Source organism: Ceratotherium simum, chromosome 1 (genome assembly GCF_057802395.1).
Source record: "Ceratotherium simum simum isolate JZ-2026a chromosome 1, ASM5780239v1, whole genome shotgun sequence".
NCBI classification, from domain to species: domain Eukaryota; kingdom Metazoa; phylum Chordata; class Mammalia; order Perissodactyla; family Rhinocerotidae; genus Ceratotherium; species Ceratotherium simum.
This window is the reverse complement of record NC_141900.1, coordinates 78822602-78832588: the sequence shown is the minus strand read 5'-3', so window position 1 is coordinate 78832588 and position 9987 is coordinate 78822602.

Genomic DNA, 9987 nt, shown 5'->3' with positions numbered 1-9987 from the left:
TTTGAAAGGATTCCTGATTCTCAGGATTAGTGTCCTGCAACAATTGTAGAAAATTCTCAACCATTATCTCCTCAGTTTTGCTTATTTCCCATTTTCTCCATTATCTCTTAGGACATCTCTAAGACTTTCTGACTTTATCCTCCATTTCTCTTAATCTTTCTTATATATGGTCCATCTCAAAATTTTCAAATATTTTTCATTTTTAGAAGTTTTGTTTGGTTCTCTTTTCGAAGCATTTTCTACTTTCTTATACAAGTTAAACATAGTCTATATTCTGTGTCTGTTAAATTCAATACTGTAAATTTTGTGGGTCTTTTGTGCTGTCTGTTGTTTCTTCTAGCTTTTCCTCACAGTGCCTGTTTTCTTGTGGGTTGTGATTTTTGGATTCTGCACTCATGTTTCTGGGGTTGTAACTGTGGAGATTCTTTGAGCCAGAGTTAAAATTGAGTTTTCCTAGAGAGTATTGGAACTTGCTCCTGCAAGTTGCTTGAAGGCACCAGCAATACTAGGACCAGATTAAATTCTCCCCCTGAGGTTCATTGGATTGCACAGATAGGTTGAGTTGGAATCCAATTCAATCCAATCCAAAAGGCTCAGGATAGCCTTTCCCCCCCGCCTTTCCTGGGTTCCAAAGTCAAGACAGGCATGTTTCCTTAGTGACCTGTGCATCAGGTTTATATCTCATTTACCCTTACACTGGGAATGTAGCCCTTTGGGCCCCAGATCTTTGTCTCCTGTTAGACTCGTCCTTTTAGATGGGTCCTTGGCATTATTTCCTGGCGTGCTGCACAGCTATCAAAGCAGGGGCTCTAGGTGTCCAGAATTTGACAGATAATCTCTTAGCAAAATCCCACCTTGGCCCTCACTTATTTCTCAGGATATTCTCATTTTTCTTTCTTTTTGTCCCCTCTGTAAATTCCTTCATTTATTACCAGTTCGTCAATGTCTTTGATTTTTTTTTTAACCCAGGGTTTTTCGTTGTTTTCAACAAGTGGCTCATTCAGAGTAGCTAAAATGGCATGCTGTCAGAAATAGAAGTCCATCATTTCACTGTAAACTGAGCTTTTTCAGGGATTTTTCCCTGATAAGGAAAATGAGATAATAGATGGTTCTCAATTCAGTCAGTGTACATACACACTCCAGAGAAACCAAAAAATAATAAAACTTGCACATTATATATTTTAGTTAATGTAATTCTCATTCTTGGACCATATATGAGCTGCAGAAAATTGTATACACACATGTGATAGATCAGGTCATATTGTAGATGCTACTTGGAGTGACGGCTCCCCTAAAGCAGTTACCACTGTTCTAGGCAGTGCCCCTCACATACAGTGGTGACCATGTCTATATTGCGTTACCGTGCTCCCTGATCATAGCTCACTAATTTATCAGGGACAGACCAAAGCTGGGCCTACTAAATGCACTTTCTTGGGGTTTGAAATTGAGAATGAAGAGACGTGGAGACTGACAGCATTGTGGCAGAATTGTGTTAAATGCAGCCCAATAAATACATAGTCCACAAGCTCCTGCTGCTGAGAGCCCCCAGAACAGCTCTAGTTTTTTCCTTGTCTTTTTTCCCCTCTCTCTGTCACTTCCAACACCAGTTGTATGACCTTGAGAAAGTTATTTTAACACTCTGTGCCTCAGTTTCCTGATCTGTAAACTGGAAATAGCAACCGTAGCTAAATCCTGGGAGTGTTAGATTGAAATGATATGATCTATGGAAAGCACTTAGGTTAAGGCCAGTAAATGTTATGATGCAATAACTGTCAGCTTCTGTTACCATCCTCATTAATACCGTTAAGTCCCCTCCTAAGTTATCCATGCTGCAGGTGCTCCTTTGTGCTGCTCGTAGCTTTGCCTTGTGCCTCTGCTTATTTTGAGGCTGAAAACCACCTAGAACTCAAGGATTATCTCCCCGCCTTCCCCTGTTGTGCTGACACTCTCATACTAAATTCAAAGGGGCAGTGACGCAGGGAAGGCTATGTAAGAGTACTGCACTAGAGGCTGCTGGCTAAGTAGAAGGAGTTAGAATGTAGGGGAAAGATTCAAAAGTGGATGCAAAATATGACTGTTACCAGGAGTCCAAGAGAAAGGGAAACTTAAATCCTTCATATAGCGTGTTCTCGGGGGCCCTTTGCCTTCTGTCTTAAGGTTCTGCCACTTCCCTATCTTACAAAGAAAACCACCATCTCGAAACTTTGCTAGTAGAACTTGAAATATTGTCTTCACTTTGTGCCAAGCAATGTATCCTCCCTGACAGACCTCTATAATATAGGAAGAAAGCAGAATAAATGCTGTCTTTACAGGAACCTCTCTAATTTTACATCTTTAAAATCCATTGAGTTACTCACTGGGTCAGTTGTAAGCAACAGGATAATAGTCTTCACTTTACATATCTGTGGATGTTTCCAGCCTTTTCCACTCTCAATGCTGACTAAAAGGACCTCTCTAAGGAAGGTTCTACTATCCTGACCTGGTTCCCGGGCATTTGTGGTGGGGAGTCTAGAGAATAGGAGAGAGGAGAAGACAAGTGACTAATGGAGAGTGAAGATTTTGCAGAGGGGCCTGCTGTATGGGGTTCAGTGGGTAGGAGAGGGAAGATGTTGCAAAGGATGATGGATTACTGGATATGAAGCTGTCACCAAACCATTCCCTCAAAACAAATGGAAATTCTGAGTTAAATATAAGAAAAAAAGCTTGAAAAAAGATGAAATCCCCAGGTGCCAGACATGAAGAGTAAACTCCGAGTCAGAGTAGTGAACAAGAGTTGGAGCTGAAAGAGCCAGAGGGTTCATAGGCCTTCACTGTTGGGTCTTGGGGTTCTGACTGTGGTAGAATGAAAATATTACAGGTGTAGAAATAAATTTCTAGGCCCAAGATGGAGCCACTCCTGCCTGGGGTGCTATGTCAGCAAACCCAAATTTAGGTAACTTTTGTGTCCCTGTAAATGCTCCGCTTGACCAGGAATGCAGCACTGTATATCAGCCAGCCAATCCCCAAATGCCAAGCCAACTCTGGGCTCTATACTTATTTCCTTATTCCTTCTCACCCCAAGCAAGTTTGACTATGTGACCTTAGCTACTTACATATTTACTATTTTTCTTGTTCTTGTTCTTTGTTCTTTATCCTATAAAAGCTCCCTGCCTTCCACCCCATTTTACAGTTATCCAAATGGAGACTGTCCACTTCGTGAAGTGTTAAATAAAGTTTGTATCACCTACATTGTCTTCTTTAATCATTTTTTTAACGCAAGCTTCAGGTCATATACTTGTAGGGAGCTAAAGCTAACCATCTTGCGAAAAACCAGTGATCTCAAAGGACTGCTCCTTCTGTGAAACTGACTGGGGAAGCAGCAAAGGAGCTTGCCGTCCATCCACCTAAAATCATGGGTGAAAAGGCAACCCAGAGGAATTTAGACCCCAGACCTGCACCATGCATGGGTGTGGAGTCCAAATTCAAACTCCTCACAAGGTGCAGGGACTATTTACTAAGGTAGTAAACATTGGTCTGGCCTGGTGAAACATGAGGGGGACCATATAGAGATAAATACAATAATACTCATGAGAGTTGCTCCTCAGCCTACGACACAAAGAAGAGCAACTTCTGTTGGAAATGAGCTCACATTCAAATAGTACAAATCACTTAAGGAAATGAAGGCTCGAAGAGACTGTTAGCAGATGGAATGAACAGGGGAATTCTAAAAATGCAAGTATTGGAAGTCATGATTGGTGAAATCAATTCAGAAAGTAGAACAAACAAGAAAATGAGAGAGAGAAAATAGAGAAGATATAAAAATTGGACTGTCAATCTTGAAGTTCCAATACCCGATTAATAGGAGTTCCAGAAAGAAAGAACAGAAAAAACGGAGACAGTAAAGAGTACATACTCTTTGGCAACATTGAGATGAAGTTTCTGAATGGGTAAAACTAATCTATGGTGATAGACATAGGAGAGTGGCCACCTCTGGGGAAAGTGGGGTGTGATCCTATAACCGTTTGCTGACAGGGACTGTTGCCTGCGCACTGCAGAAGGCACTTGCTTCCTATTTGTTGCGTGAATAAATGGAAGCAGTATTGGGTGGATTACGGTTTTTGAATCAGACAGACCTGAGATTGAACGCTGTCTCAGTTATTTGCTCATATGATCTGAACCAGGTTACTCAATGTTTCTAAGATTGTTTCTTCACCCATGAAATGAGAATAAGGAAGGGTGAGATTGTGGCGAGGCTCAAAGGAGACAATGTGTAAGGGCACCTAGCACACTGCCTGGCACAGAAATGTAATCATAAAACAATATTATTTGTAGAAGTGACAGTGCCATTAGGTAAATGGTCTAGTAAGTGTTATTCCAAGGGCATTGCAATTGGAACTGTCGCCCCAGAGCAGGCAAATAAGGAGGAGCATTGTCTTTAGAGGATTTAAAAACAATAATGAAGCTGACTTTTACAGTCTCCTTTTTAGTATCACTATGTGTCAGCAATTCTAAACAATGTCAGTGATAAAATATTTCACCCTGAAAAAATATTTTGTTGGTCGAAGTTCTAAACAATCCCTTAAATTATGGTTGAATTTTAATAACTGGCACTACATACTCCTGTTAAATACTGGCTTGGAAATAAACATTGAAAGCACAGTGATTGTAAAGACGAAGACACAGAACTTGAGGTATTTCAATTATATAATTATACGATTATATATGATCACTTGGAATTCAGACTATGAACTGCTAGGTGTAATATCTTTGCTTATCAAGTGTAAATTTTAGTTCATACGTGAAACACATTACTGAATTTGAATAATATCTTGAAAATTAAAATGTATTCTTTTAAAATTGTTATTCTTGTTTAATTGGTATGTAATTGCTATTACATTTTAAGGTAGTTATTTATTTGTGCAACAAACCAATATGTTTTTCCCTTTTCAAAAAATGCTTACATGTAATTAAAAACGATTAACCCGTTACTTTTTTCCTTTACTCTGTACTGTACAATTAATTATTCATTACAAGCATGATTATATAAAGAAGTTTAATAAAAGAAAATTAAAATTTTCTGACTATTATCATTATTTATTTCATTTAATGATTATTTTTGAAAATAATTTGCAATATTTGTAAGGAGGAGGGGTATATTAGGAAAATGATCTGCTCCAGGTGTCTGATATCTAGGTATTCTTATTTAAAGGCTTCTCACAGAAGGCCAGTGTAAATTTATTTATACACAATGGCATTATTGTTTATAACTATTTCTCTGTGATTTTGAGAGCCTCAGGCTCTCTAACATTTGGTTTCATGAGACTGGTAATGTAAATTTAAATTATCTAGCATCTTCTCTTTGTGAGACAATATGAAAATATTTCAGTGACTGCAAGAATTTTTAACATTTGCTGTAAAACCTTCAAAGCTTCTATTTTTCCTTTTCTTCTCTCCTTTATCACTCAGGTGCTCTATGATATTGACAAGAAGTAGTGTTTGGAAAATTCAAGAGTTTTAAAAATTTTTATTTAAAACTTGTTTTTTAATAAATCTAAATCATTAAAGACTTAGGAAGCCTTATTTTGCTGGTAGAGGTAAAGTATTTTTCTAAACTTGGTTAGAGTATTGCTACCATTGAGGAAATAGAGTGTGGAAATATGACAATACAGTGCTTTTTTATGCTCTGTACATAAATATCATATGAGACTTACTACATTGTAGCATAGAGCCTACCTCCCCCACTAATTTGAAATTTGAAATTCCTCAAGGTCAGAGACTATGTTTTATTCATCTGTTGATCCACAGATCTGGCAGGTAATATGAGTTCAATAAAGGTGTAATGAATTATGAATGAACAAATGCATGAGCATCAAGCACAAGTTCATAAGTGTCCAAGTTCAGAGTAGGGAGGGCAAGATGAAGTTATCATGGCTGCTAAATACCAAGCTCTGTGAAGAACATAGGATTCTAGTGGTCATTCAAGTAACGGGACTGGAATGCTGAGAAGAATTTTCTAAATAGAAGGCTTTGAAAAATTTTCAAATACAGGAGTAGATTAACTTCCAAAGTGATTTTTAATTAGGCTTGCCTAGAAGAGTAGGCAGAGGGAAAATGAAAGTAACATGGTAGTTCATGATGCTCTACATTTTAAAAAATCTTTTGAAGTTCTAAATATTAATCTAGACAAATAAATAAGACCCCTAGGGAGCATGAAAAAGAATATTACTACAGTTCATTTTAGTAAACATTTATTGAACAGCAAGTACCACCAGTATAAAACATGACCAAGGCACAGTCCCTGTTCTTGCAGGATGCACAGTTTGGTAAGGGAAACAGAGGGTGAGGAAGATCATTTAAATACAATGTGGTAGATGCTATAATATGGTCAAAGTTTGAGGAAGGGTCTAGGATAAATTTACATAAATTCAATGGAGAAATGATGGTTTCTTCAATGAATAATGAACATAGAGATTCAATAAAAGGATAAAGTGCTAGCGACCAATATTAAAATGCAGTGGATAAAATAGCCACAAATTCAACTACTTTGCAGCCATTAAATACTTTTTGATTGCTATCTAAGTAATTGTTAAAATACAATATATTCAGGAATGCTAATCAGCTGATTTACACTGATACAACCCTAACCAGTTGTTAAAATATTGAGATAAGATGTTTCACATCATATGTCATGAGGGAAATGTGAATTAAAAGGAGATACCACTACTCGCCTATTAGAATGGCCAAAATTTGGAACACTGACAACAAATGCTGGTGAGGATGTGGAGCAACAGGAACTCTCATTCACTGTTGGTGGGAATGCAAAATGGTACAGCCGCTTTGGAAGACAGTTGGTGGTTTCTTACGAAACTAAACATTCTATCATATGATCCAGTAATGGCACTTCTTGGTGTTTACACAATGAATTTGAAAACCTATGTCCACATTAAAAACTTGCAGGTGGATGTTTATTGTAGCTTTGTTCATAATTGCCAAAACTTGGAAGCAACCAAGATGTCCTTCAGTAAGTGAATGGATAAATAAACTGTGGCACATCCAGACAATGGAATATTATTCAGTGCTAAAAAGAAATGAGCTATCAAGACATGAAAAGACGTGGAGGAGCTTTAAATGCACGTTACTATGTGAAAGAAGCCAATCTGAATAGGCTACATACTTAATGATACCAGCTAATATAATATTCTGGAAAAACCAAGCCCTGAAGACAGTAAAAAGGTCAGTGGTTGGAGCCGGCCCCATGACGTAGTGGTTAAGTTCAGCATGCTGAGCTCTGGCAGCCCGAGTTCTTAGGTTCAGATCTCAGGCACAGACCGATACTGCTTGTCAGCCATGCTGTGGCAGTGACCCACATATAGAGGAGGATTGGCACAAATGTTAGCTCAGGGCTAATCTTCATCAAGCAAAAAAAAAAAAAGAGGAAGATTGGCAATGGATGTTAGCTCAGGGCAAATCTTCCTCTGGGGGAAGAAAAAGATCAGGGGTTGTGAGGGGGATTGGAGGTATGAACAAGCAGAGCACAGAGGATTTTTAGGGCCGTGAAAATACTCTGTATGATATTATAATGATGGATATCTGTTGTTATACATTTGTCCAAACCCGTAGAGTGTACAACACCAAGAGTGAACCACATTTTAAACTATGAATTTTGGGTCATTATGCTGTATCAATGTAGGTTCATCAATTGTAATAAATGTACCAGTTCAGTGGAGGGTGTTGATAATGGGAGAGGCTGTGCATTTGTGGAGGCAAGGAGTATATGGGAAACCTCTCTTTTTTCCCCTCAATTTTGCTGTGAACCTGAAACTGCTCTAAAAAATTGTCTTAATAAAAAATAAATAAAACATATAAAAGATTGAGATGCTTCTACTGGTTGGTATATGATAGCTGCTCTGAGCAACCAGAGTGTCCCACATCACCCTGGCTGGCCTGGCCCTTCCTATGAGACTTTCTGGGACTCCCTTGTTATGTAGCTACTATAGAGTTAACACTTGGCAACTCGGGACCCTGCTCCAGTGAGGTCAGCCTCTGCTACGAGTTGTTAATTATTTTGGATACCACTCCTGGATACATTATGAAGTAAAAAATGGGTTACAAATACTATGTGGAATGTGATAATACTTTTGTAAAAAAAAAAAAACAATATATACACAGATTGATACGTACATACATACAGATACATTTAAATTTTGACTTGAATCTACATTAGAAAGTTAACACTAGTTATTTCCAAACGATGGTGGAATTATAGGTGACTATATTTTCTCTACGTATTTCCATATTTTTCAAACTTTAAAATTATTTTATAATCAAATACATATGTATATATATATATGGAGAGAGAGATTAGGAGAGAGAAACAGAGACTGAGAAATGAAAGCCATCAGATTGGTAACTTATGTAATGTCTTGTATCTGTGCCTCCAAATTTTTCCAAGTTCTATAACTGGGAAAATATCTCTCAACTATTTTTAGAATAATCAATTTTATTCTCAAAAGCCTTTCATGCTGAGTTAATACTGCTATCAAGGTCAAAGTAGTGTCCAAGTTCCAAAATACGAAGCCAAGTCATTAAGCAAAGGAAGCATTCAGGAGTCTGAGTCCCATTACCGGCCTTGGGTCAGACACATAAAGGTCAGGATCTCAGGGAAGCAGATACACAAATAGGAAATGAGGGCAAGAACACAAGGAAGAAAGAAATATTTGCCAAGTTAAATCCTGGGACACAGGACAACATGCAAAATGCTAAGTTAAGGTCAGCTGAGGTAGCAGAAACAATATAATTCATATTGAATTAATGAATTAATAATAGAATGAATGAATTTGGAATGAATTAATAATAGAAGAATCTGTTCTGAATGGCAGGTTAACTCCTGCTTGTGCACCTACTCACACTGTGATGATGGCTGGAGGGGATGATACTGAGAGGAACAGCACTGTCGGCGTCATGGTATCGCTTGAGTTGCTTTCTCATCTAGCTCAACATGTGAGTGTGTTTTTAGGACCGAACGGATGGAGTAAACAAGTAAGTCTATACGTCATCCAGACATAGATTGTAAGTGGATCCTTGGGGACAGATAACATTGTTTGATGCCTAGAGTCTTGATTCATAAAGAGACCACGTTACAGATATGATTGCTAACCTGCAGACCAGTGGGTCTCAACCAGGAGTGATTTTGTCCCCCAAGGGACATTTGGCAACATCTCAAGACGTTTTTAGTTGTCATGACTTGGGCAAGTACTACTGGCATCTAATGGGTAGAGATCAGGGCTGCTGCTAAACATCCTACAGTACACAGGACAACACCCTGCAACAAATAGTCATCGGGACCAAAATGTCTGTGATGCCAAGGTTGAGAACACCTGCAGACAGATGTTGTAGTTGGAGAGTACCCAACATTCTTGAGTCGATGTTCCACGCCTATCAGTAACATTGCCATTGTCTTAACCAGATAGTGTTGGTTTGAGAAAATCGTACAGTAGAGGGCAGTGATAAACAAATTTTTATGTTATATTATCATTTGTCCTCCATAGTTTTCTTCCTTTTTCTACTTCTCTAATCCTTAAAAGAAAAACAATAAGAGAAGCCGAACAGAAAACTAAAGAAAATAATTTTGTATGTTTTGAGAAAAAACCCACCACATTTTATGCAAAAGTATATTAAAAAGTTTAGAAGTTCCACAGATACAGGAACCATGGCTTTTTTATCTTTATAGTGTATACCCTGAGCGCTGACATCAGCAATTTTTTACTAATTAAAAAAAAATTACCAATGGCATCTAAATATTAAGAAAATGAAATATATCGCCTAATACTAATGTATAATTGATCATATCTTTTTCGGCAGACTTTTCTACTATTTATTAACTCTTATTTTTGGGAACTGCTAAACCTAACACTCTTTACTATAAGCATATGCTGTTTTGTAGTTGTTTTAATGAAATTCAGAGCCACTTACTCTCCTTACATTAGACTATACGTGCTCAAGGAACTT